Consider the following 27,589-nt stretch of genomic DNA (forward strand, 5'->3'; position numbering starts at 1 on the left):
TTACATATTATACCTCAGATTAACCAACTAGTTGAAGAGAGGGTGTCTTTTTAGAGAAGTAGCATAGCAAACAGATGAGGAAGGATTCAGAAAAGTCAGAATCCATTATTTTGCAACCCCAGTGAATTAGTGGGTCCAGGCGGTGAGCACTGCTGGCCGTAGAGAGCTAGCCCGAGACCACACGTCTCCTGGTGAAGTACACAGGCTGTGAAATATTCTTCCTAAATTTCAAAGTGTTCAAAGTGTAGTCTGGTCTGGCCTCTGAGTACCAATTAACAGTAAGTCCAGAGGAGAGGGGAGCAGAGGGAGTTAAACATCATAGAGATACAACGTTTTAAAAATCTAGACTGGGCAACTCTACAGGGCTAATGACTTTTTTCAATAATAATAACAAAAATTGCAGGGCACCTGAGGGGCTCAGTCATTTGAGCATCCAACTCTTGAGTTTGGCTCAGATCATGATCTCAGGGTCATGGGATTGAGCCCTGTGTCAGGCTCTGCCCTGAGTGTGGAGCCTGCGTGAGATTCTCTCTCTCTCTCTGTCTCTGTTTCTCTCTCTCAGTCTCTCTCTCTCTCTCCCCTCCCCACTCGTCCGTCTCCCTCTCGTCTTCCTCCTCCTCCTCTCTCTCTCTCCCTCCCTTCCTCCCTCTCTCTTCCACTTGCATTTCCTTTCTCACTAAAATAATATAATAATAATAGTAACAAAAAATGCAACTGAAGGAAAAAAACAGATGGAGGACAAATCTGTATGTTAAAATGATTAGGAGATATATCAACTAATCTTAAGGTCTGGACCTCTTCTGGATACCAATTTATACAAACTGTAAAATATTATAATACATTTGGGGAAAAGGTATAGTACCTGAATATTTAGTGATTTTTAGGAATTCTTATTGATATATTTAAGGAATTATTACATTGAGATTTAAAAAAATGAGTCCTGTAAGGGCTTCTGGGTGGCTCAGTCAGTTGAGCGTCCGACTTCGGCTCAGGTCATGATCTCACGGTTCGTGAGTTTGAGTCCTGCGTCGGGCTCTGTGCTGACAGCTCAGAGCCTGGAGCCTGCTTTGGATTCTGTGTCTCCCTCTCTCTCTGTTCCTCCCCTGCTCATACTCTCTCTCTCTCTCTCTCTCTCTCTCTTTCTCAAAAATAAATATTTTTAAAAAGTGAGTCCTGTAAATATTGACAGGTGAAATATGATACCTGGGATTTCCTTTAAAATACTATAGGAAGGCTGATATTACAGGGTGGAAATGAAGGAAGATTGGCCATCATTACTGAATCTGTAAGATGGTTATATGTTGTATTCTCACTATTTATGTATATGATTGAAATAATCTGTCATAGAATGTTTTTTAAAAAGGATTTGAGGTAAAGAGAGGGAGTAAAGCTTTGGGTACAATGAAAAGGAAATTAGGAGAGGAGGAAACAGTGCTTAGCATGGGATCTGATATGTTCTCTGTATTGAATACTTATCGGCTATAATTTTTTCCAAGCCATGCATGCACCCATTCATTTACTTATCCAATCATTCATTTGCTTGTTTCAGTAAATATTTATGTGCATGTATGATGTGGCAAGCACCAGAATACTTCCATAAATGAAGTAATATGAATAGAACCCGTCACACCCCAGTGGTGTTTTTGGCCAGTACTCCTACAGTGTCTTTGAACTGTGTGTGAATAGCTCCCAGAAAAGAGGGTTTAAAGCGGCACTGTGTCTTATCGTTCCTGGATTCATTCAAGGTTTGTCTTTCAGATTCTTCTCAGTTTAGCTATGAACTGTCTGCTGGGGCTTTGCCTTCTTCTTGAATCCATCAACTCTAAAGGTGGTGGGTGCCACCTACTTGATTCTAGAAGGACCATCTGTGATTCCTGGCATGGTTCATCCAGGTGGTGGCCAGTTGAACAGCCAGCCCCAGATTTATAGTTGAGATGCTCTGGGAAAGCTCTCTTTCCTTTCCATTTCACCTTTGGAACTGTTGTTACATTCTGGAAGATTTTCCAATTACTGCATCTAATTAAAAGGAAGAATAAATTACTGAAGCAAGTTAAATTATCTTGTGTATCACAACAGTAATTAACATTCAAATAGGAAGCTGCTGCCATTTTTATAAACATCGCTAAATGGAGGCAGCACCCCTTCTGAAAGCGGAAAGCCAGACGGGGCTCTGTCCCCAAGACTGGTATAAGGATGGTCCGGGAGAGTTGCTGGGTTGAGTGTTTAGAAAATCTGCCTGGATGAGATTGACATCATTGTAGAGATCAATTTTTGAGTTGCACCATTTTTATCTCAATCCTTAGAAATAGTGGCTTCACTGTGCACTTATCATCATCCACTGTCCCTCCGTGGCCACACATGTTTCTCGTATCTCATTTTCTCCGTATTTCAAGTAGGACTCACACCAATCTGGTCAGGAGACATTTTGTGCCCTAGGCTTTTCTTGGAAAGAGGCTCGCAGCCTTTACAGATTGTACTTTTCAACAATTTCATGCTCATTCTTTGCCCATTCAGTGCTCTTCTGCCACAAAGATGTTTCTTCTCCTCTGTGGTCTCCTGATTTTGTGTTGTCTTTTTGAGCTGTCCCTTAGAGTGAGCACACTTTTCTTGCTCAGTATAACTTCTAGCCTGGCATTGTCATGTATAGTATTTAGTAATTTTTTTTGTTCTGTCTCTCTTTTTTCCTTTTTTATTAAATTTTGGTTAACGCACAGTACAATATTGGTTTCAGGAGTAGAATTCAGTGATTCATCACTTACATGTAAACACCCAATTTTTAATGGCAGTACCAAAGTGATTAACTCAAAGTGATAAACTCAGAAGGAGAAATGCCTTTCAAATTATAGAGTAATGGTACCCAGAACTAGTAATAAATGATATTTAGCTACTTTTACCTCATTTGGTGAGTAGTGTGTGGGCAATTAAAACTCAGCAAGCTTTGGGAAGATCATATTCGTCTGCTCTTGGTGGTTGGGGTTATGAATTTTTAAAACTTATTCAGTAATAAATTAAGTCTAGAATTTAGACAATTGCCATGGCAACTGTGGGTCCATTCTGCCCTTGATAATGATGGATTGTTTTGATTTTCTTTTTTTTTTAATTTACAAACTCTCAAATGATGTGAGGATTGTAAGCGATAGGATCTTATTTAAGAAAGCAGTGAAGTTATAAATTTTGCTCTTAACCCAGAGATGGCCCTTAATATACAACACCACAGCACATCAGCAGAGTGTGTGAAGGTTTAAATCACTTTCTTCTTAATATCATAAATAGGTGACTCTGCTGTTATGAAAATATTTGACCATGTCATGGAGATAAGCATAGATCTTTGTAACATCAGGTCAAATATGAATCACAGTGGCCTGTAATATTCAGATCACAAGCTTAAAAATTTTTAAATTTCTCTTTCTTTTACTTTATATAGAAATATATTTTACTTTAAATAGAAATATACTTCACCAGTTTGGTGAAAGTGTGTAGTGTGGGGATTCGTGCATTATGTTTGTCTGTTATTCATGTGTTCTTTTAACTCAAGAGTGGCTAACCTCACCGCCTCAAGGGAAGAGCCGGCCTTTACCAGTATCATGGACAAAGGCAAATATAAGTGTTATTCTCATTGCTTTGAAAATGGTTTTTTTTGTTGTTGTTGCTGATGGTTAGATCATATATGTCATTTTTTAAAATGTTTATTTGTTTTTGAGAGAGACAGAGTGCAAGTAGGGGAGGGGCAGAGAGAGGGAGACTAAGAATCCGAAGCAGGCTCCAGGCTCTGAGCTGGCAGCCCAGTGCCCGATATGGGGCTCGAACCCAGAAACCACAAGATCATGACCTGAGCTTAAGGCGGGTGCTTAACCGACTGAGCCACCCAAGTGTCCTGTCATTTTTGTTTTAAAAAACAAAATATTGCTTTCTCATTATAGTATCAGTTCGATTTTAAGTGATGTGTTGTTTTTGCTGTTATTTTCATGTTTTTTCTCTCTGCCAAGGGCTCTGAGGGGACAAATACAGCCCTGAATTTTGGTTCCCTTTTCGGATCTGGAGCATGGCAGCGAGTAGGAATGGTCTTTTATACACTGGTACTCATCAGTGTGGTTGATGGACACTGGTTGTTTACTGATCTTCAACTTTGCAACTCCACAATTTGTTTCTGAGACTAAGTGTCATGTAAAAAGTAAGAATTATCTTGTGGTTCCCAGTACGGGGGCTTGTGTTGTGGCCTGGAGGAGACAAAGAAATGTAAAAGAATGGAATAAAAAATGATCTCCTTAGTGATTTTGTGTAACTTTAGCTCAGACTGGAAGACTTGTTTCCCATTCTCTTGTTGCTTTTGAATAAATTCCCAAATATCTTGTTGTTCTGAAAGGTCCGTGGAAGATGTAGTGACTCAGGTCAATACAAGTTGCTTTTCGTGGAGAATGTATTTAAAGTAGGGAACTCCTTTGAATAAATTACATATTTTGAAAAAGGCTTTTATTCTTGTTTCATACAGTATAATACATTTGGAATCATGGCTAATTTTACATGTTTCATTTACAGTGTATTTAAAAGCCCTCCTCAATGAATAGTTGGTAATTAGGTGATTGACAGATTCTCCCACTTGACAATCTCACACACCAGTAAATTGCCCTCTCTTTCCAGGAGTATCTCCCATAAATGTTTGAAACTTTCCCTAGCGAATGTTGTTGAGCAGAATTGTAAGGGACTGAAGGATACTTTATTTCCGCAAGTTGAATGAATGCTCGTGCTGGAATGCCCCAGTCTTTTTTCATAAGTGAAGTACTTCCAGATTTTGATGGAAAGTGTGGTTCAACTTAAGTAGTTGAATATGAATTTTAACCCTTGGGTAGGGAGGGATTTTTTTTTTTAATTTAGGTTAGTTAACATACAGTGTAATAATGTAGAGCCCAGTGATTCACCACTTTCATACAGCACCCAGTGCTCATCGCAGCAAGTGCCCTCCGCAGTGCACATCACCCATTTAGCACCCCCCCCACCCAATACCCCTCCAGCAATCCTCAGTTTGTTCTCTATATTTAAGAGTCTCTTATGATATGCCTCCTTCTCTGTTTTTATCTTATTTTTCCTTCCCTTCTCCTATGTTCATCTGTTATGTTTCTTAAATTCCACATATGAGTGAAATCATATATTTGTCTTTCTCTCCCTGACTTATTTTGTTTAGTGTAATCCATTCTATTTCCATCCACGTTGTTGTAAATAGCAAGATTTCATTCTTTTTGATCACCAAGTAATATTCCATAGTATGTATGTGTGTGTGTATGTGTGTTTGTATACACACCCCATATCTTCTTTATCCAGTCATCAGTCATTGGACCTTTGGGCTCTTTCCATAATTCAGCTATTGTTGATAGCACTGCTATAAACATTGGGGTGCATGTGCCCCTTCAAATCAGCATTTTTGTATCCGTTGGATAGATACCTAGTAGTGCAATGGCTGGGTCAGAGGATAGCTGTATTTTTAATTTTTTGAGGAACCTCCACACTGTTTTCCAGAGTGGCTGCACCAGTTTGCTTTCCTACCAAAAGTGCAGAAGTGTTTCCCTTTCTCTGCATCCTCACCAACATCTGTTGTTTCCTGAGTTATTAATTTTAGCCATTCTGACCGGAGTGAGGTGGTATCTCATCGTGGTTTTGATTTGTATTTCCCTGATGATGAGGGATGTTGAGTATCTTTTTATGTGTCTTTTAGCCATCTGGATGTCTTCTTTGGAAAAGTCTCTATTCATGTCTTTTGTCCGTTTCTTCACTGGATTATTTGTTCTTTGGGTGTTGAGTTTGATAAGTTCTTTATATATTTGGGATACTAAGCCTTTATCAGACATGTCTTTTGGAAATATTTTCAAGGAGGGAGTTTTAAAGGTTAGGGTATCTCTGTAGTATAAAAGTTATTGCAGAAAAAAAACCCTTTGTCTGTTTGTTTACTGTGTGGGCAATTGTTATGCTAAATCTCAAAGACCAAAGCAGGTATTTTACTTGACTTGTAAACTCAGGGATACTTTTTGTTTTGTTTTGTTTTTTCTATTAGGAAAACACTAAGTTTATCATCAGAATTTATGTAAAAATAATCTTGCAACCTATCTTTAGTTTTTGGTGCAATGAAGGGATAGTTCCCCTGTCACAAAATACCATGAGATAGTGTTGGTACACAAATATGATTTTATAAATAAAATTTATGTTTGTGTCTGTATCGCCAATAATCTTCATGGGGCATAGTAAAGCTACTCCTTGAAACCATACTTCTGTTTTTTCACTCTAATCTCCTTTTTAAATTGAATTATAATTTACAGACAATAAAATGTGTATATTTAGATATAATTTGATGATATTTGAGTATTGATATTCATGTAACCCCACACTCCCATCAGTCCATAACCTATTTCTATACTTTCTGAGAAAGTATTATGATATTTTAATTTATAGTATTATAGTATCCCAAATTTTAAGAGTAGCAGAGAACCATGGCTTAGTGATCAGAGAAAATCTTATTAAGCACCTATGCTTACCAGATACATGTATGATGGAGAAAGACAGATGTGGTACAATGAACAACTTCATAATCGCTGACTCTTTTCTGTGCCAGGTGCTCCATTAGCTGCTAGAATAGAGTGTCTACAAGTGATGGCACTCACTCCATCCAAACACAGAAGTAGCAGTCCGCGGGCAGGTAGCACTCTGGCAAGCACCAGGAGCAGCTAACATTATGCTGAGTACGTAACGTGGACAGGGTGCTGTGGTCGACGTGGTTCCTAGACTCCAGCACCCTGCCGGATCCAAGAGTCAACAGAGCAGAGGGGACAGAACACGAAGGCTCTGTGCTGATTGAGCAGACACTTGGTAAATAAAGGGCTTACGTCCTGGGTGAGCAGAAGGATAATAGGCCTTCTCACCCAGCGAATCGCGAGCAGGGGGTCGCCGGACTCCCCGCGTGTTCAGGCAGCGCTGTGTTGTCTTTCTCGTGATTAGGGCAAGTCCCGGCACGCGTGCAGGGACACACGAGCCAGGTGAGAGCCACGCTTGTGAAAAACCCTGTACAATCTGTGCCTTTTCTCTTCATGAATACAAAGGGGCCATGCCAGCGTGTGGCCTGGAAGGGACTTCCAGGTCGGAGTGGGCTCCTTTCTCGGACGGCCAGAGCTTTAGACAGATGCACATTCATCCCTGCAGCACCCTGAGGACTGAAGGAAAAGTACATAGGACTTTCTTTACAGAAGTGAAAGGAGGGGCGCCTGGGTGGCTCAGTCGGTTGATCAGGTCATGATCTCACAGTTTGTGAGTTCGAGCCCCGCGTCGGGCTCTGTGCTGACAACTTAGAGCCTGGAGCCTGCCTCGGATTCTGGGTCTCCCGCTCTCTGCCCCTCCCCCATTTGTGCTCTGTCTCTCTCTGTCTCTCAAAAATAAATAAATGTAAAATTAAAAAAAAATTAAAGAAGCGAAAGGAAAGCTTGGGACACGGCGAGGTGAAGCAGTTCGCCTGGAGCCCCGTGACTCTGGTGAGGGTGTTGGAGGGTGGTCCTCATGGCCGGGATTCCTCAGCGGTGAAGTTCAGACACGCACGCCAGCATGCATTTGCTCTCGTGCGGCCCTCTTAGGTTACTGAGCTCGATGCTGATTTGGCAGTGTCCCCATTGACAGGGTTTCCCACAGGCGGAAGCATTTACTTAAAAATGTGTGAGACTCTGTGCTCCCGGGGAGTTTCTTCACTGCCTAGTTGGACAAATTTTATAAATTCCTGTGTGAGGCACGTTTAGTAATCAGAGCTGTTCTACCTGTGCCCGTCCCGGACCACCACTTGTACCAGTTGTCCACTAAGCTAACCCAAAATATCGGTTATCGGTCTCTGGGGGCCTCTTCGCTTACACTGAAAGTTGCCTGAGAATTTTCCTGGCCTGCAGTCATTATGTCAGAGAGTCTTCAGAGTTTTAATTTCCTCCTGCTCCCCAGCCCTGCTCCCCACCCCAGCCCTGCTACCCACCTCTCCTGTGCTTCCCACCCATGCTCCCCACTCCAGCTGTGCCCCCCACCCCAGCCTGGCTCCCCACCCCACCCATGCCTCCCACCCCAGCCCTGCTCCCCACCTTACCTGTGCTCCCCACTCCAGCTGTGCTCCTTCCCTCAGGCCTGCATACCCCCCAGCCTCCTGCCCGCCCCCCACCCCCACTTGTGCCACCCACCCTAGCCCTGCCTTCAGCAGTATCTTTCTTCCTTCTGTGCCTCAATACTCAGTGGGAATCTCCTTTTGCTTTCTAGATCCCATTATTTTTTTTATTCTTTTAGGGACCTCACTTAACACCAGTTATCTATTCTCCATTATTTTCTCTTTTCAGCCTTTACATGTGGTTAAGTCTGTTTTATTTTAGAAAGGGAAGAAGAGAGAAATGGAGGAAGAGGAGGAAAAAATAAGAACTCCTCTGCCTGACCTCTTTCTCTGCTTATCTTTGAATCTTGTCTTTTTGCACAGTTAAGACTATGAAACTGTCCAGACTTTTAGTCTTCACTTCCTTGTCGTTGGCTCGTCTGCCTGTGGTCTGGTGTTCAGGTGCATAAGTCACTCAGAACTGTTCTGGTCTTCAGAGCTGCAAAACCCAGCGAGTGCTGATTCCTCTTTGAATTTGACTTTGTAACTGTACTGTGGATGACTCCCTTCTCATAACACTTTGCTTAAAGTGCTTAACACTGGCTTGAGTGACACCATACTCTCCCACATTTCTTCCTACACCACCACCTTCCATATTTGTGGGCTCCTTTCCCCTCTTTCTTTGCTCTGGGTCTCCTCATTAATTCCTGTGGGTCCATTTACCATCTGTGTGTGACTGATTCCCAGATTCTGCTGATGTGTTACTTACCATGGTATACTCCCAGCAGCAAGCACAGAGCCTGGTGCGCATGATGCTTTCAGTCTGTTGTGAGTGAATGAATGACTGGTGGGTAGATGTTTTTCTAATCATTCCCAAAGATTCTATTGTTACTACTCGCCACTGTTTACAAGAATATAAACTTCACGTGAGCAGAGACAATGTCAGTCTTGTTTCTGCAAGGACCTTGCACCTGCACATGGCAGGTACTTACTTAATATGAGCAGTTGGGTCCCCCGCTCATTTGTTAAGATTCTGGTTCTAGGAACAGCCCTTCTATGGGCCTGACCTCTTCCGTTACTAACTTTTCCCCATCCATATGCACTCCCCGTGGACATCCTTGGGAATCAGGGTTGTCGAATTCTTTTTGTTTTATTGAAAAAAAAAATTTTTTAATGTTTATTTATTTTTGAGAGAGGGAGAGACAGAGTGTGAGCGGGGGACGGGGAGAGAGAGTGGGAGACACAGAATCCAAAGCAGGCTCCAGGCTCCAAGCCATCAGCACAGAGCCCGATGCGGGGCTCGTACTCACAAGCCACGCAATCATGACCTGAGCTCGAGTTGGATGCGTAATCAACTGAGCCACTGAGGGGCCCCAGGGCTGTCAAACTCTTATTTCATGCCAGTCCCAGCAGTGCTGCTCCTGCATGTGCTAAGTAGAAAGTTAGAATCTTTTGTAAGAAATCTTCTCCCCCACCTCCTGCCCTGTTTTTGGCACAGAAAGAGGAAAGGATGAAGTGTAAAGGGTTCAGCTCACTGGGGCTGGACCGGATAGCACTTGTAAATGTCAGATTTCCAGGGCATTCCATCACCTTCTGAGAGCAGCCTTGCTTTTACAACCTCCTCCTTCGAGCCCTTTTCAAAGGGACCTGTTGGGAGAAATCAGCTCAACACTTCATACACATTTAAACTTTGTGGTATGACTGTGCTGGGGCAGGAGGAGGGAGGAGACCCAGCCAAGAAGTTGGACTAGGGGGTCTGCTTCTTTATTCCTCTGACGGATTGGTTTCCACCTTGGAGATTCTGATTTTCCTAGGACCTGTCAGTCCTCCTGTGTCCTGAGGTCCTACTGTGTGGCTGAATAGGACTTCCTTCAGCCCTTCCCAGCAGTGCACAGGGCATTGGGGCATCATGGGTCTGTCCCATGGTGTCTTGGAAGTGTTTTCTGTCCATCCCCTCACTTGTGATTGTTGTGTTTTTGTTTTTGTTTTAGTTGCATTTACTCCTTTTATAAAGTGACAGCAGGTAAATTTACTTTAAAGTTTTTTTATTTTGAGAGAGGGGGAGGGAGAACGGTGGAGGGGCAGGGAGGGAGGAAGGGTGGGAGGGGGAGAGAGAGAGAGAGAGAGAGAGAGAGAATCCCAAGTAGGCTCTGAATCCAGAGAATCCCAAGTAGGCTCTGAATCCCTCTGAAGAGAATCTCTGCACTGTCAACACAGAGCCTGACATGGGGCTCGATCTCACAAATCGTGAGATCATGACCTGAGCTGAAATCGAGAGTCGGATGCTCAACCCAGCTCAACCAACTGAGCCACCCAGGCGCCCTGCAGCTAAATTTATTTATTAAGATGCTTACATGTTCCCTTTTAAAGAGCATTTAAATTAATAAGCATTGAACAGAGAAAGCTATTTTGAATTTGTAGTTTTACTAAGAGCACTCTAATTAAACAGACTGAAAAAAAATAAGCCAGCCTCTTTTGCTTCTTGCAATACTTGATCTTTTTCCCAGTCTAGTGGGCTGAGACCTGATTGCCTTTATTTCCAAGTTCATAGGGATATAGGGAAACAAAGATTAGAATGGCCTTGTAGTGAGTATGTACCAGCCTATAAAAATACAAGTACAAATTGGTTAAAGAGCAATGAAACTTCTTTCTAGTTCATGAAAGCTCAGCAGCATTATAAAGATATGAATATATTGTCATATTTCAGTGAGCTGCAGCCTTACCACTTGATATGCTTAATTATTTTCAAGGTCATTTCTTTTTATAAAATTCTGGGCAGGCTGGGAAATGTCAAACAGCCTGCAACCGTAGAACGAACTCTGTTTTCATTGTCCTTTTTTAGTCACTTACAGTTGTGGTTTTGAGTTTTTGTTACAACTAGTCATTGAGTATAAAAGTCACAATAATTTGTGATATGAAGAACATGGCATCCATTATTTCTCTAACCATTAATGTTCTTTTCAAATGAAAGAATGGCAAAAAAATAATCGATGTGTGCTGGAAGTATAAATATTTCAAGGATCAGGTTAACAATACGGATGAAGGTGATTAACTGTGCATTAGGCACCTACAATAAAATAAATGTAATTGAGGCACACAGCCGAAGAGATTATGTACTTTAGCCACTAAGCCACTTAAGGTATATATGAAGTAAGCTGCTTGCACCCTACCAAGGAAAATAAGTTTTCCTCGCACAACACGCATACCTAGTAAACAGAACGTCTTCAATAACAGTGACAATTGTAGCATTGAAGTAGTAAGGCTAAGTTGCTTATTATGCAGGTGTATGGTGTAGTTCATGGCTTTTTCTGGGAACCCTAACACACCAGGAATCTCTGCACCCCCGGAATAACCCTCGTACTTGATTGTGTGTGAGAGCTTGAGGTGATCCTGAGCTAGGCGTTATAAGTAAGAAATCTGATCTCGAGATTGAGATTTTTGCTGCCACCAGCCGTTAGGAAGTGCTTAGTTACTTTGTAATGATGACTGAAAACAAAGGGCTCCTCATGTAAACGTGGATTCAGAGATAACATGAAGATTGCAGACCCTTATAAACAGGAGATGCGGATTTAAAATAACTCCGTGGCATTCACAGCCATTCTGTTGTTTAGAAAGAATTAACGTGTCTTGAGTGGCTGTTGTGTTCAGATCGGTTGGCGACAGTGTTCAGCATTACTTGTCTGTCTGGCTTCAGCCCAGGCTATATCTGAGGCACCTCCCAGTGTCCCTTGTGCCAGGCTCTGACAGGCTCCTTTCCTGAGCCCCCCTCCCCCCATCATGCTTATTCTCATTAGCATAACCCAGGTAAGAATCTTCCTTCATTTAGCCAACTTGGAGATGCTTCCTCCTCAGTCCATGATCATCTCTGCCTAGCATTGCTTCGCTATCACGCTGCTTTTTCACTTAGAAACATTGCTTCCGCACATGTAGCCTGTTCTCTGACAGATTCACCAAGGAAAAACTAACTTAGCTTCGCCAGCCAGATTCACCCTCACTCGCACTGGGAGCTCACAGGACCTCCACACGGCCCCCTTTGCTGTTCCTGAAACTCTCCAAGCTCCTTCAGGCTGCCCGCAGGCTGTTATCTCTCCTTGTAATAGGCATCTTTTCATGTTTCCCTAACCAACATGTGCACGCGCACGTGCGCACACACACACACACACAGTTGCTGGCAAACTCCTGCTTGCAAAGGGAGCCCACCTTAGTCCGTATACACTGGTAACTGGCAAGCCCCCCTTCCGTCCCTGACCCTGGTTAGATTAGGTCTAATAAACTATTGCACTCTCATTTTTCATCACAGAGCACTTATCACTACCATGACGTTAGATGTTTATTCATTGGTTGAATTCTAGTAGGATACGAGTAACGTCGGTCTTGTCCATTCGTGAAGCACCACATGTCGTGATGAAGCACAAGATGTCTATTTGTTGAATGAAAGAATATGAACTTTTCACAATTAGTGTTCCTGTTTTTTTGAAGGCTGCTGTTGGCTTAACTGGGTGAGAGTAACATGAGGGTTTGGATAGAGGCCAGAAGAGTTACAGCGCTGTATTGAAGGAAAAATCAAGGTGTGGGAAGACGCATTCTGTCCTGACAGTCATTTCAAATATTCTCTTCCTGGGCAGATCTGGGTTTTATTATCTTTTTAGATAATAAATAGATAATAAAAGCTTTTAGGTCATACACTTATTATAGTCAAGGATTTATTGAATAATTACCCTGTAGGCACAGTGCTAGGCTCTGTGGATGCGTGTTGGGGAGACCAGTCACTCGGTGATGACACCTCAGCCAGGTGTGGAAGGGGAGTCCTCGGGTGGGGTGGCAGGGAGAAAGGAGGCCATCCGAATTGCAGGTGGAGGCGGGGAGGCTTCTGGAGGCAATGATGCCTCAGTTGGTTTTTGAAGCCCTCCTAGAAGATGGTTTTATGAAAGTAGGTGAGGCGTGTAAGAGAGCAGCTGTGTGCGGGCAGCGAGAGTGGCAGCGTGGAGCACAGAGGACACTGAACGTAGCTCTGTCTTACTGGTGCTCAGGGTCACAGGTGAGGCTGGGCTCTAGGCAGGGGCCAGTCACAAGTGCTGGGATACACACAGGAATTTGAAGTTCACACAGAAAGCCACTGGGCCCGAGCAGAGGCTGTGTGGGGACACAGACCTTTCGGCCAAGGGGAAGGGCACCATGTGTGCCCAGGGCGGCTGGTTTGCCTTTGCAAGTGACTCTGTTGTGAGGTGCTGGGTGTGGGGTGCAGAGAAGTGATGGAGGGAAGAGTTTCCCTAAAGCAAGTGCTGGAACTCTGGGATCCTCTGATGCTGTTTTGTCTCCGTGTGCAGGGCAGTACCCGTGGGGGTGAGGGTAGGGTCCTAAGCCAACAGCCCTGCCCCTGTCCCCTGCAGCCTGGAGAATTCGGGGGAGCTCTGCCAGCCCTCGTGGGGTTCTTCTGGACTCACTGCGCCCTTTTAATCTTCCCAGATTGTAGAATGATGGCTTGCTCCTGGGCGTTGCCTGCCCCCTGGGGTCAGCTGCAGAGCCCTCCCCTGCTGCCCTCACATGGGAACCTGTCGCCGGAGATCCACACGCCTTCAGAGCTCCCTGCCTCCTCCATTTTCCTCGGCCTCTTTATTCTCTGATTCTTCAGGAAACTCAATTACCTTTACTTCATTATGCAGAGCAATTTAACTCTCAAACATCCTTAGGCTCTGGGCCCACCTTTGCAGATCCAGAAGCTCATTAATGTTTCCCAGCACTGAAGAACTGGCAGGAGCTTTGAAACTCCTGCCTTCTTTTCTTCCTCCCCAGTGTGAAAAGCAGCCGTGTAGAAATTTATTTTCCCACTAATGTGAGGTTCACACCTCTAAACCTCAGTGTCAGAAAGAGATAGTCAGTTTCAATTTTTAGAATTTTTTCCTTCTCATGCATATTAGATAGGTAAAGAATCACAAGGAAATCCCTCTATCTAGACTTCCAAATAAATGAAAATATTAAAAGAATAAAGAAGCACTTCTCTTAAGTGTTAGTGAATAGGAGAGCAGGTAATGACAGGAATGGATCCGGAAGAATGAATTCTGTCAGCTCACTATTCAGAGGCATATCCTCGAAGCAGGGAAGTGAAGGCAGCAGGGTTAGGAACATGGATTTAAGAATCAGATCACCCTGGGTTGTAATTGTGTCTCTTCTCCCTCCTCACTTTCCGAATTTGGGCAAGTCACTTAACCTAAGCGCTTGCTTCCTTATTTGTAAAATAAAGGTTGTACCCACCCCATGGAGTTGTGGGGGAGATTTAAGTGAGTTCACCGTATGTAGGACCTAAGGAGCCCTCCAGACCAGTGGCTCTCATTTCACTAACCGAATTCTGAGCTGTGCTCTCTGTGATCCTGACACGGGGTACAGGCTGGTCTTCTGTTCTACAAGCCAAACCTGTTGGTTGTCACATCGGGGACTTTGCACTTGCCATCACCCTCTCTAGAACGCTTCAGCAGACACTGCTTGTCACAGGTCAACACCCATTTATGCTTTCTTCCTACTAACAGAATTGCGGGGTTGGAGGGGGGGAGTTCTGCAAAAGCCCATGCGAGTTCAAAGCATGCGCCTTTTTTTTTTTTTTTTTTTTTTTTTTTTAATGTTTATTTATTTTTGAGACAGAGAGAGACAGAGCATGAGCAGGGGAGGGACAGAGAGAGAGGGAGACACAGAATCCCAAGCAGCTCCAGGCTCTGAGCTGTCAGCACAGAGCCTGACATGGGGCTCGAACTCACAGACTGTGAGATCACGACCTGAGCTGAAGTCGGACGCTTAACCGACTGAGCCACCCAGGCGCCCCAAAGCATGCGCCTTTTGAAGCCACTTTATAGTAGGTGTGGGACAGTGTTCAGAGCAGATGTAAGTAGGGCTTTATGGTCAGGGCTTCTGGAAAAGCTACTATTTTCTGATGTGGAAGGACTGACTCGGCTGGCTGGGGCTTGTGCCCTTCTCATTTTTCATTAATACTGTTTACTGCTCTGGGTGAGCAGAAAGAGGGAAAGCAGGATGTCAGGGAGGCAAAGGAAAGGTCATGAGGAGTTTGGGCGCCCCCATGGTAGTGTGGAGCCTCTGGGAGAAAAAGAGCCACCTGTTAGCCTAAGCCATTTTATTTGGTATATATTCTGAAGCAAGCAGCTGAATTTAAGCCTGACTGTTATATATCTTCCCCTATAATTTTTTAAATATAAAAAAAAGATTTTATGACTGGCCCCTCATTATTCAGAACCCCGTTGAAAATGGTGTCCACAAAGAGGCCTTCCCGGGCCATCCCACCTAAAATAGCTCCGCCTTTCCCATGCCTGTGACAGCGTGGTTTCATGGTCACCACGATGTTCACATGCTCTGAAATGACCTTGTCTTTTTACCTCTGGAACTGCATGTGTCATGCTCTGTTCGTGGCTCTGCGTGCGGTGTCTGACTCAAAGTAGGTGCTCAGTAAGTATTTCTTCAAATAAATAGAAAATGTATTATCTAAATTAAAGCAGCTTTTTTTATTTAGTCAGTAGTTTGTTGGGTAAAGAAAAAAATTGAAGTGGAATTAATGGTACTGGAGTGTTTATACATCTGTGTATTTATATATTCTGTGCTTGTTTGTACATTTATATAATTCAGATCAGTAAATTGAGCATATATTACAATGTGTTGAGAACTCTAAGCACCTACTAGCTTTTCGTATTTTTCAATAGTTTGTATAGAAAAAGAAAAGGTAAAAATTTACATCTCACCTGCTTTTACTATTTCTAAAAAAAATTAAGAAATAAACAGTTTCCTCTTTTAAGCCCTGTATTTTTGTTTATTTATCCTAAAGCATTTGCTCAAAGTGAAATTTGAAATGTGGGTAAACTTTCAAACAGAACTGCATTTCTGCTCCAGTAGAAATGCTTTTTCACACGTATCTCAGTGGCTTTGTGTCACAATGTGCTATTTTGCACGTCAAGACGATCTTCTCTTCTTACCGTGCGTTTCAAAGGATGGCAGAACATAGGATGAAATTTTAGTGTCAGGCACATCAATTACAAACCAATGGAGCGACTTCATTTTTCATCAATGATGGAGAAAGAGAGTCGGGGGAATGACGAGTCTATTTTTACCTTTAAGTAGCAGCATTCAGGAGAGGATGTTTCGCTCAGAAATCAGTCAGACCCTCGAGTACAGACCATTGCAGGCTTTAATAATTCATTCTGCAACCTGTGCTTCCCTGCCTCTTCACTTATTTAGAGGTCTGTTTACCTCTTGGTTTGCACGTACAACTGTCCCTTCAGTCTGTGCATAACCAGTGGAGAATAGGCCCCTTTCCTTGAATAATGTAAGCATCTCAGCTTCTTGCACCCTTCAACCTTGCACTGGGATCTCACTGGCCACATACTTCTTCGTAAAGCTCCTCTTCCATCTGGACTGTAGGCCCAGACCCCGGTGTGGTGACCAGAAGCATGCGGTTCTTTGACATCAGACTTTAGAAGCCCCATAATACACGGCCTGGTTTGCAGATTCTCCAAGCAGTTTCCCTCGGAGGTGATGTAGTCCCGCTTGTCTCCTGCGTGATTAGCCACAACACCCGTTTGCAGCAGGTGCAGTAACGGGAGCCAGCCCATGAAAAGAAGGCCAAGCTCGTGGTGAGAGGAGACGCCAGTCTTTTAAGACGGGCTGCCCAGGTGCGCCTGGGGTGGCTGCAGAGGGATCCTCGTGTGAAAGTAGGCCTCCTTCCCGGAGCAGGAGTGTGACTAAGCAGAGCAGCTGGGGAGGGAGCATCTCTCAGCATCTGTTTCCTTCATGATCTGCCAGAAGAGAACACATCTCGGGACCGAGAGCCTGTCTCTGGAAAGCTTGAGTTTGTAAGAAAAGGGATCATTGCTTCTGCGTAAACCAGGCAGTACCATGTGGTGAGGGGCACTGGTGCCGAGTGAGGGCCATGTGCCTGTCGTGTCGCTGTGGGCAAGTGATTTACCATCTCTGTGCCTCAGTCTTCTCATCTGTAGACCATGGCGGCTCAGTAATCAGAGCTTCCTGAGGCCCATTTTGCCGATGAGACCAAAGCTCAAGCTGCAAACGAGGAAAAGTGGAGATTGTGATTCTGTGTGGAGCATGAGGAGGGGCAGTGACACCTGTGCCCCTTTACTATGGTGGTGCCTGGGGCCGTACCTGTCCTTTGTCTCGCAGCACGTGGCTCCTCAGGTTTGCCGACAGAAGTCCTCAATAAAAATCCCCTGCTTTTCCAGACAGATGGAAGACAGAGGTTTCACTCTCCAACTCTGCCCTCATATCTCCTGAGACTCCTTCCTCCATGGCTGGTGCTCACGTTGAATCAGTTACCCAGACCAGACACCTGACTCATTTGGGCCCCTTTGTGCCACCACTTCCGTCATCCAGCCACCTCCATCATCCGACCACCTCCATCATCCGACCACCTCCATCATCCGACCACCTCCATCATCCGACCTCCTCCATCATCGATCAGTGCACCGCCACCTCCATCATCCAATCATTGCGACGCCACCTCCATCGTCTGATCAGTGTGCCACCACTCTGTCATCTGACCACCTCCATCATCTGAACAGTGCAATGAACGCCCACATCTATCATCTGATCAGTGTGCCGCCACCTACGTCAGCTGACCACCTCCATCTTCTGTTCAGCTATCCAAGTACCTTTTGTCTTCCTTTTAGGCATAGCTGATTCCACTCAACTCCATTAGTCATTCCACTGCTAAAAGAATACTTTAGATAGTTAGTCATGCAAAATTCAGGTCAGAGGTGACCTCTTACAGGGAAGCATTCTGTGACTCTCCCTCTTTAGTCTGATTCAGGCACCCCATTTCTTTGCTCTCCAAGGCACCTTGCAAATATTCTAGAGCATATTTAGAGTACCCTTCTGTAAACATTAATTTAGGTTCCTCTACTAGATTCAAAACTCCTTTGGGCAGAGATTGGGTCTTATTTGACTTTATATCCCTAATTCTTGGCACAGTGCCTTATAGGACTGCAATATTTATTGAAGGAACCAGAGAAGTGGGTCTTTGTGACTTTGCCTTGCATCATACCTGTGATGTAGAGTTTATTTTCATTGGAAAACAGGTCTCATCTCTTGCATAACTTACTGTTATAAGCTTTAGAGTATTAGCAGATGGTATTCTGCAGGTTCCTTTGTTAAGGTTAGAGTTTAAACTCTTGGAACAATTTAATTTTGTGTACTGATGAATTGCTTGTCTTCTGCCCTTGCCCCAGTGGCAGGATTTATAAAATCCTTTTCATGTTGTTTTTTTATTTCCTTTCACTGTTTTGTTACCCATTTCTCAGATTCCTGGGACTAACAGCTATCTGATGAAAGGGTATTATTAGTTACATTGACTTGAAATGATGAGAAGGCACAAGAAAGTCTACATGGGGTAAGCATGTAAAAATAAAATTAGGTATTTGAAGTTCAAGGCCAAGGCAAACCTCCCAGATCTTAACATTAATTAAAACATTTTTCTCCTTAGAACTACGATCGCTGAGGATAGATAAGGTTGTTGCCACGTTGTAGTTTGAGTACTGATGGAAAATGTGGAGGGCGGGAAGTGGACCTTACTCACTATGATATTGTCAGCATCTGGCACAATAAATGTGAGAGACGATTTGTAAATGAATGATTATATTTCCTTTTCAGCTTTTATGAGAAATTATTTGATCAAGGTATTTGGTTGATTAACTTTTTCTGTATGGTGAAGGTAGTTTTTGATTACTATAGAGAAGAGTTGGTTGACTGGCTCAAATTTTTATGTATTTATTTAATCAAAATTTTATATATTTATTTAATCAGTGGACTGTTCCTACCAGGTGGCTGCTTTGAATTGAGAACAATGTGGAACGAAAGGGATGAAAAGTTTATGTCCTTAAAGAATTGGACTTTGCCATGGAGAAGAAACTAAAGATCAAGCAGTAATCTTTCTTTTTTAGAGTAATACTAGACTAATTGCCAGAAATTATTATTATTATTTTTATCATTATTAGATATCTTAGTTACTTTCAGACTCTTCATGAGATGCATGGCTCATTTAGGGTGAAGGAATTTGGGAGGGAAGAAAACAAGGTCATTAAGCTGGTTCAATATAGTGTTCATTTTGTAGAAACTTCATTTCTTTAATACACTGTCATCGTAAATTAATTATGTAGAAACAATAGAGCAAGAAAGAGCTCCTTCTTTGTTGTGGTGTTTCTTGCAAAATTTTTGGCTCTGAGGTTCAGGAAATCTTTCTGCATAGCTACTTTGGTAATTATAAAATATGAAGTACTTTCCTGTTATTTTTAAAAGAAAAGAGTGGAGAAGACAGTGGTCTGAGATTGTGTTAAAGGAAAGATAACCAGGAGGGCTACTGGCTTCTGCAACAGCACCGATGAAGTTGCATGGCCCTGGAGTGCCTACCGTGCACCCTCTTGTGCAGGGGCGAGGCTTTGAAGGTTGAAGCCTCCGTATAAACAGATTTCCCACCTGCGCAAAGCATGGAGCGGAATGGGGAACCTTGGCTCCTTGATACCTTACTGTGCCAAAGTCCTTGACTGAGTAACTTTCAAGCTGTTGGTGGAGAGGGACTCAGAGCGGATTGCACACTGGAGGCTTCCGAAGCACCAAGACTGATGATTTCCACTGAGCCCTTCAGCGAGCACAGGCTCGGTGTTACGTGCTTGGGTACAGCGACCAAACCAGGCCAGTGCTCAGCTGTTAGTGAACTTGCTGTGTAGTGAAGGCACAGCTTGTGGGTGAGAGAATGATCCAAGGTGGGGGAGCAGCGAAAAGCACAAACCTCCGTTCTTGTGGACTTCGGGTGTGAGCGGTCACTGGAAACCAAAGCATAGCGGCAGCGCCTGCCGCGGTCACAGCATGTATTTATATAGTGTTGGGTATTTGGGAAATGGAGACACCGAGTGCAGAGAATTTTTCTGTCACCCTGGCTGTGAAGGGAGAAAGAAGGTAGCTACAGATGATTGGGATTAGAGGTGGGTTTCTTTAACTTTGTCTCAGGATTGGAAGACTTGGAGCCAGGTTTCAGGCTGAGGGAAACTAGTCACTGGGAGAGAAAGGGACCGAAGACGGGGAGGCAGACATGGTGGTCGCTGGAGAACCATCTGGAAAGAAGGCAGGAGGGTGAAATGTAGGACTTACACCGACGGCAACCCCAGGAGGGGGAACGTCTGTTCTCAGTAGGGGGAGAAGGTGGAAGATGGGCAACGTGTTGTTCACGGGGTTTGGGTAGAAGGTTGACAGCTGGCTCTGTTCCTCTGTGAAACCAGAATCAAGACCGTCTGCTCAGGGAGAAGAGCACTCACAGGAGGTTGGGGCTTGAGCGGAGGTGGAGGGTGAGGGAACTTAGGGGACGAATCTGGACCGTGTGATCGGGTTCCCGGGTCATACGCAGTCACAAGGATAAATTGGGCCTCAGATGTGTAGCGGCACAGGCACGGAGCTCTGTGATTTTCTGCATCAGAGTTTGGTGGCCAGATGTTAAACAAATAAAAGTAGCAAACATTTGTCAAGTGCTTACTCTGTGCCAGGCACCTTACGTGTCGTAACTCGCTCAGTCTGCACACCAGCTCTCTGAAGTGAGCCCCCGTTATTACCATCCCCATTTTGCAGAGGGGGCTGGAAGGTTAGCTGTGCCGTTCACTGTTCCAGTTAATAAGCAGCTGGCCGTCCAGAGCCTGCGCTCACTTGTGCTTTGCTGGTTTAGAGCAGAAGTACACAGTGGGCGGCTGTTGAGTTACGTGGAGTCAAGACCCGAATACAAAGATCAAGGGAGTTGATGATGTTGATAATAGAAGGTTCCCACCCACTGGGTGGGAAAGGGAGGTAAACCGGGGCGGGGACAGGGGTCACGGGTTTGGTGTCCTTGGAGAACTGAGTATCAGGGGACTTGAGTGCAAGGGGGTGGTTACATGATAGGAGGAAGGTCACAGTGCCTCTGGAGGGGGTGGGCAAGGTTTTTCATCCAAAATGCATGATTGTGAGTTTACTTTTCCTGAGCTGTCCTATTTTCTTTAAAAACTTCTGGCCTTATTAGGTATTCTTTAGGGTATGGTGTTTGACTGCTCAATCTATATACCCCTTTTGTTACCCATAGAAGAATAGAAGAAGCACTAAGTAAATACTTAAGATTTTTCAAGTTCCACTAGGTCATTGGACCAGGGACAGAATATAAGGGAGGAGGTGTTGGGGAGGAAAGACTGGAGGCAGGAACACTGCTTCACGTTGTCTGTGGCACACTGGACGGGTGATGAATTTATTAACACTTTTGGGAAACTCACGGGCCACCTTCTTCATCCACTGGTTGTTCACAGGGAGGCCTCCTTGAGGCACAGCATGGTGGGTTGGGAGGGCAGATCAGTCTGAAGGATATAGGCCAAGGTATAGAGTAAAGCAGTCACTTCACATGTGAACAGATTTGGCAGCTGCCAGGATCAGCAACTCACTCCTGACAATTGAGGAAATAGGAGAAAACTTCGAAACTGGTTTCATTGGTGTTCTCGGTGTGATTCAGGAAAACATTGCATCCGTAGAGCAAGAATACACAACAGCACAGAAGAAAAACCAAAAACAATAGCAAAAATCTGCCCCCCCCCCCACACCCACTTTAACAACCTGTTAATTTAAAAAATGCTTTCCTACACAATTGGGAAAAAACACACCTCAGTTGGGAAGGGCCAAGAAGAGATACGTTCCTTGATCTTTGTAGAAGATTGGATTTCACATCATTTCAGGCAAGATCGGGGTGACTTGGGATTGAGACAGACCGTTTTCTTGATGTCCTGTAGTTCTCACTGGGAGGAGAAATATGGGCTGTGGTCTACACAGAGTCCGGAACTTCTTGGTCTCAGGATCTTTTTATACTCTTCAGAATTATTGAGGATCCAAAGATACATTTTTAAAGGGGTATCTGTCAATTTTTACCATGTTAGAAATGAAAACTGAGAAATTTGAAGTAATTGATTTAAAGTAATAAATGCATTAACCTTTAATAGTAAGTATTTTGATGGAAAATAACCGTTTTCAAAAACAATAACAAATTAGTGAGAAAAACTGGCATTGTTTTACAAATCTCTTTAATACATGGCTTAATAGATGACAACTTACTTCTTCTCTGCTTGCTCATCCAGTCTCTTGTGATACCGTGTAATGTGTAGCCTCTGTAAAACTCTGTCCACTCATGAGATGATGAGAGTGAAAAGGGCAGATAATATTTTTGCACTACTACAAAAATAATGTTGACTTCTCATGTCCTCTGAAAGGGTCTCTGAGAGCTCCTGGTTTACACAGTGATGTTTTCCAAATAAATCAGTAAAAATATCTGATGTGAACTCCAGGGTAATTTATGTCTTTGGTGATACGCGCAAAGAATATAGCCTGATCCAAAATTGAGGGCACCTAGGTGGCTCAGTTGGTGAAGCGTCCGACTTCGGCTCAGGTGACGATCTCACGGTTCCTGAGTTTAAGCCCCGCGTTGGGCTCTGGCTGACAGCCCAGAGCCTGGAACCTGCTTCCGATTCTGTGTCTCTTTCTCTCTCTCTCTCTCTCTCCCTCCCCTGCTTGTGTTCTGTCTTCCTGTCTCTCAAAAATAAATAAACATTAAAATTTTAAAAAAATTGAATCTGCTTTCCTTCAAAAGCCATTATTGAGGGAAGTATATTTGATCAAATAAAATGGTTAATTTTTTCTTCAGAATGAGATTGCAAACATGAAATGAGAGCCTTACTCATTGCCTAAAACATAGGAAGTGCACAGAAAATATTAATATTGATTCCCTTCCCCTTCCCTCTTATAAGCATCTACTCTGAGGTGACGTTAGTCTAAAGACACAGAATTCTTGCAGTTACACTCATTTAGGTTTCACTCGTTTAGGATGAAAACAGTAACAAGATGGTTCTTGTCATGCCCTGTCTTCCCACATCCGATTGTTATTTCCTCCAGGAGGGTTGTGGCCAGCCAGTAGAGTATGCAACCATTGCCTCCGGTATGTTCACAGACCTCCCTTCTTCCCTCCCACTTCTCCAGCATCGTCACTCCTGTTCTCCGGGTATAAGGTCCTCGGCTGCCTTTTCTCTTTCCAGGCTGTGGGCTACCTGCTGGGAGCTTCTGTCTCTTGTCCAGGCTCACTGTCTTGCCTCCTGCTCCAGCATCCCATAGGCTCATCCTTCACCTCCGGTGAGTCATAGGCTCCACAGGATGTAGTGCTGCCTTGTGCTCCCAGAAACTGCGATTTTAGTATCGTTGTTCCCCCACTTATCGTTATTCCCCCAACCCTACCCAAGGATGCCAACCTCAGACCTGGGGGTCGGGGTGGCCTGCTGGAAACTTACCTCTTCTCTTTATTCCTGCTTTGTCCCTTGACAAGCATCTGCTTCTTCCCTCAGGATGACTATTTCCTCCAGAAGGTTCTCTGTTCCTCTCACATAAAAATCGTTGGAGGGCAGGTCTCCTGGAATACCAAACTTGCCTAAATGTGTCTTAGTGTCTGGGTATACACAGTGCAGGCGCTTAAAATACCTCTATGTAGTGACGAATATACCTTCAGGGTTGAAATGGACCATAAAGAAAATTTTTCTCTCTCTCTCTTTTTTTTTAAGTTTATTTATATATTTTGAGGCGGGGCGGGGGGGGGGGGGGCTGGGGAGAGGAGAATCCCAAGCAGGTTCCACACTAGCAGTGCGGAGCTCGAGCCCACAAACTGTGAGATCACAACCTGAGCCGAAATCAAGAGTCAGATGCTCAACAGACTGAGCCACCCAGGTGCACCAAAGAAAATTTTTCTAAACTAACCAAGTGTTTATCTAATTAAGTGGTGTTTGCACCCATCTGCTGGTGGGATGGGGATTATGGGGGAAAGATGAAGAAATAATTACTGTCTACTCAGTGCTAGGCTCTAGGCTGGGTTCCTTTCAAGTCATACTTTTCATTCTTTGAGTAGCCTTTCGAGGTGGGTTTATTATCTGCATTTCACAAGTAGGAAAACTGAAGGTCAGAAATTAAAGTTACTTATTCACTGCACTATATTTAAGAAGTGACAGAGGGGTGCTTGGTGACAGTGAGGAGCCTGCTTGGGATTCTCTCTGTTCTTCTCTCTTTGCCCCTCCCCTGCTCGCTCATGTGCACGCACTCTCTCTCAAAAATAAATAAATTAAAAAAAAAAAAAAAGAAGTAACAGAGCCAGGATTTTAAACTGCTTGGGCTTAAATCCTGTACTTTTTCTGCTATATTACAAAGACTGACTACCTAATAGAAATTGTATCCTGTAGGAGGAGGACATAATGACATATAAGAAGCGGGAGGTTGTAGGACTAATTTTTTCCCCTCAAATAATAAAGAGACTTCTGTAGAGTATCATTTCAACCTGGAGCCATGCTTCTAAATGAGCCTGATTCTTCTAGTACCTTTCAGGATGGTAAACTGGAGGCATTACTTTCAAAATCTTCATTGTGGGGCAGAGCTCTAGACAGGGAAATAGCCATTGGGGCATAACCATGGTAACATGGACGGTATTCTTTTGGTTCTGTCTCCCTGTGGTCTCTTCCCTGTGTCACCACCTCTGCTGCCTTTGTTGGTTGGGTCAGGCTTTCTTTTTTCTTAGACAAGCTACTTGGTTTGGCCCTCCATTGCTGCAGAGGAAAAATCCTTGGTTGGGGTCTTACTTTGTCCACATGGGTTACTCTTATGCTTTATGCAGACAGAAACATTAGTATGTCTAGAGTTATCAATATAGTAATAAATCACGTTAACCGGTAGATGTAAAACTAGACCTCCTTAGAGGATAGGGATGCTTTCTTTCCCTTATTCCTATGAAAACTCAGAACAGCAGCATTAACAGACTACAGACAGTAAGATAATAATGGGAGAGTCTAGAAAATGATAAATCAGGTAGTTGACCCCTGATTACAAAAGGCTTAATTACCAATTCATTCATTCCTTTAATATTTATATTAATTTTGAAATTTATGCTCTATTCTTCTGTGACAAATTTGGGATATAAAAGATTTTACATGATTAATGTTCTGTATTCTAGACTAGAGTTTTAGTGAGATTTTGGGGGTTGTTGAACATGGCATAATCATTTGTTGATAGCTGGGACGAGATTTTGGAGTAATTTGGAATAAGTGGTTTTAGTCACAAATCTGTAGGAAGAGAGGAATTGAAGTCTTCCTCCAACGTTAATTGTAACCACTGCTATGCTTGCTTGCTTGCTTTCTCTCTTCTTTCTTTTCTTTCTTTCTTTCTTTCTTTCTTTCTTTCTTTCTTTCTTTCTTTCTGTGAGAGAAAGAGTATGAGCTGGGGAGGGGGAGGCGGGGGACAGAAGGTCTGAAGCCGGCTTTGTGCTGATCGCAGTGAGCCCGATGTTGGGGCTCAAACTCATGAACTGCAACATCATGACCTGAGTGGAACCTGGACACTCAGCTGACTGAGCCACCTAGGCACCCTACTACTGCTGTGCTCTTGTTGAAATTAAAGTTGAACCTGACATCGGCGGCTTATTTTTGTTGTTGAATAATGTGTTCAGCGTGAGTGAGCCATAGTAAGAAACACAAAATGAGTGAATGAGTGAAATGCAATTAACTTCGCTTCCCCATGGTAGTTTTTTGCTGCCACAGTTACAGGAATACGAATATCTAAGCCTAATGTGTCAAGGTGGTAGCAGAATGGTGAGAATGTAATAGCTAAGAAATGTGATCTATTTTGAGAAAGAAAGAAATGTTATTATGGGTGTTCTGTATGTTATGTTTTCTTTGGGTAATGTTTTTTTCTTTGCATTCAAATTATGTGGGGAAGAACAGATAATGATGTTTTCTTCTGAAGAAGAGTTGAAAGATTCAAACATTTGTGTAGCAAATGTAGGTTCATGCCAAAGTTGCTATTGTATTTTCTTCTCTAGAATCAACCCCAGTGAGATGAGTCAGAAATGAAATTTCTTTTTCTATAGCTGCAGATAAAAAATAACAGGTTAACTGGGCTTCCTTATACACAGAAGTAAATGATTGATTCAGAATTTTAAAAACTGTGTTGGGGCACCTGGCTGGCTCAGTCAGTAGAGCATGTGACTCTTGATCTTGGGGTTGTGAGTTTGAGCCCCACGTTGGGCAGAGAACGTCCTTTTTAAAGTTTTTTTTTTATCATTCACTCATTCATTCATTCACTCATTCATTCATTTTGAGAGGGGCAGAGAAGGCGGGAAAGAGAGAGAAAGGCTGCACTATCAATGCACAGCCTGACATGGGGCTTGAAATCTCAAAATGGTGAGATCATGACCTGAGCTGAGATCAGGAATTGGACACTTAACCATCTGAGCCACCCAGGTGCCCCGGGGCATAGAGTGAACTTAAAAAAAATGTGTAGAATCATGAATTTCTTTAGGATGTGGGTTAAATGGTAGACAGAGAAATCTTCAGGTTAAATTTTAGGCAGAAAGACATCTTTGTATATCACAGAACTTCATGTCTTATATGTGGTACTTTCAAAAGATGGTCTTTAGAATATTGGTCTCTATCTGAAAGGCACTCAAGATTTGAAGTTAATTTTAATATTCTACTTGGCACATTTTGGATTTTGTCTGATACAGCAGAAAATTCCTAAACAGAATAATTTTTTAAACATGATTATATTGGATTAGGGCAGTGAACACATTGTTCATCTCAATAATGCTTCCAGCTTTTGAATTCATTAAAATAAAAAAAGCTTTTCTTTATCTGCCTCATTATTTTTAATGCAGTTCTGTCACAGAACAGACTTAATCCCTTTGTTGGTGAAGATAGTTAAAATTTCCCTTCTGAAAGGAAAAAAAATCACTTCTGGTTAATCTGATACCTCATCTTAAGGTCTTTTGAAATATCTTAGTGAAAGCAAAACCACAAGTAAAATTGGGTACCGGTCGCAGTGAAGGGAGAGACCAGGCAAGGGGTGGTGTCGAACGGAGTAGAGGCTTCGTGATGTTGACGAACTCCTGAGTTCAGAATCTAGTCCTGCTCTTCATTAGCTCTGGGGTTTGGGCAAGAAGTCCCTTAACCTCTGAGTCCGATTCTTCATACAGAAATTAAGGGCTGGAATTCAGATCTCCTGGGTTCATTTTAGTGCTAAGTGTTTTTATCATTTAATCAGAATGCAGCAGGAGATCCTTTTAAATCAGGCACTACCCTTGACCGACTGGCTAGTGCCTCATTTCTCCAATTCTCTTTACAGAAGCTTTTTTTTTTTTTTAAATGTTTATTTGTTTTTTAGAGAGACAGAGGGACAGCGCAAGCAGGGGAGGGGCAGAGAGAGACACACACACACAGAATCCGAAGCAGGCTCCAGGCTCCCAGCTGTCAGCACAGAGCCCGACGCTGAGTTCGAACTCACAGACTGAGATCATGACCTGAGCTGAAGTTGGAGTCTTCATGGACTGAGCCACCCAGTTCCCTTTACAGAAGCTTCTGAAAGGAAGTGTCTCTCTCCTTGGTTTTACTTCTTGGCTCCTCCCATTTTTTTTCTGCA

General features: G+C 43.4%; 1 protein-coding gene across 6 annotated transcripts in view; it reads left to right on the forward strand.

The window, feature by feature from the left end:
* The window catches only part of SMYD3 (SET and MYND domain containing 3), a 690,952-nt gene that overhangs the window by 317,051 nt on the left and 346,312 nt on the right, over positions 1 to 27,589 (forward strand). Inside the window, exon 2 of one of the 6 annotated variants that reach the window (XM_042924642.1) lies at positions 18,400 to 18,488. The exons of 4 other annotated variants lie outside the window; for them this stretch is intronic. The gene's annotated coding sequence lies outside the window, so the exon portion shown is untranslated. Of the gene's footprint in view, positions 1 to 18,012; positions 18,489 to 27,589 lie in introns of those variants that run through there. One more of the 6 variants, XM_042924640.1, reaches the window with a different exon arrangement.

This window comes from Panthera leo, chromosome F3 (assembly GCF_018350215.1).
Source record: "Panthera leo isolate Ple1 chromosome F3, P.leo_Ple1_pat1.1, whole genome shotgun sequence".
NCBI lineage: Eukaryota > Metazoa > Chordata > Mammalia > Carnivora > Felidae > Panthera > Panthera leo.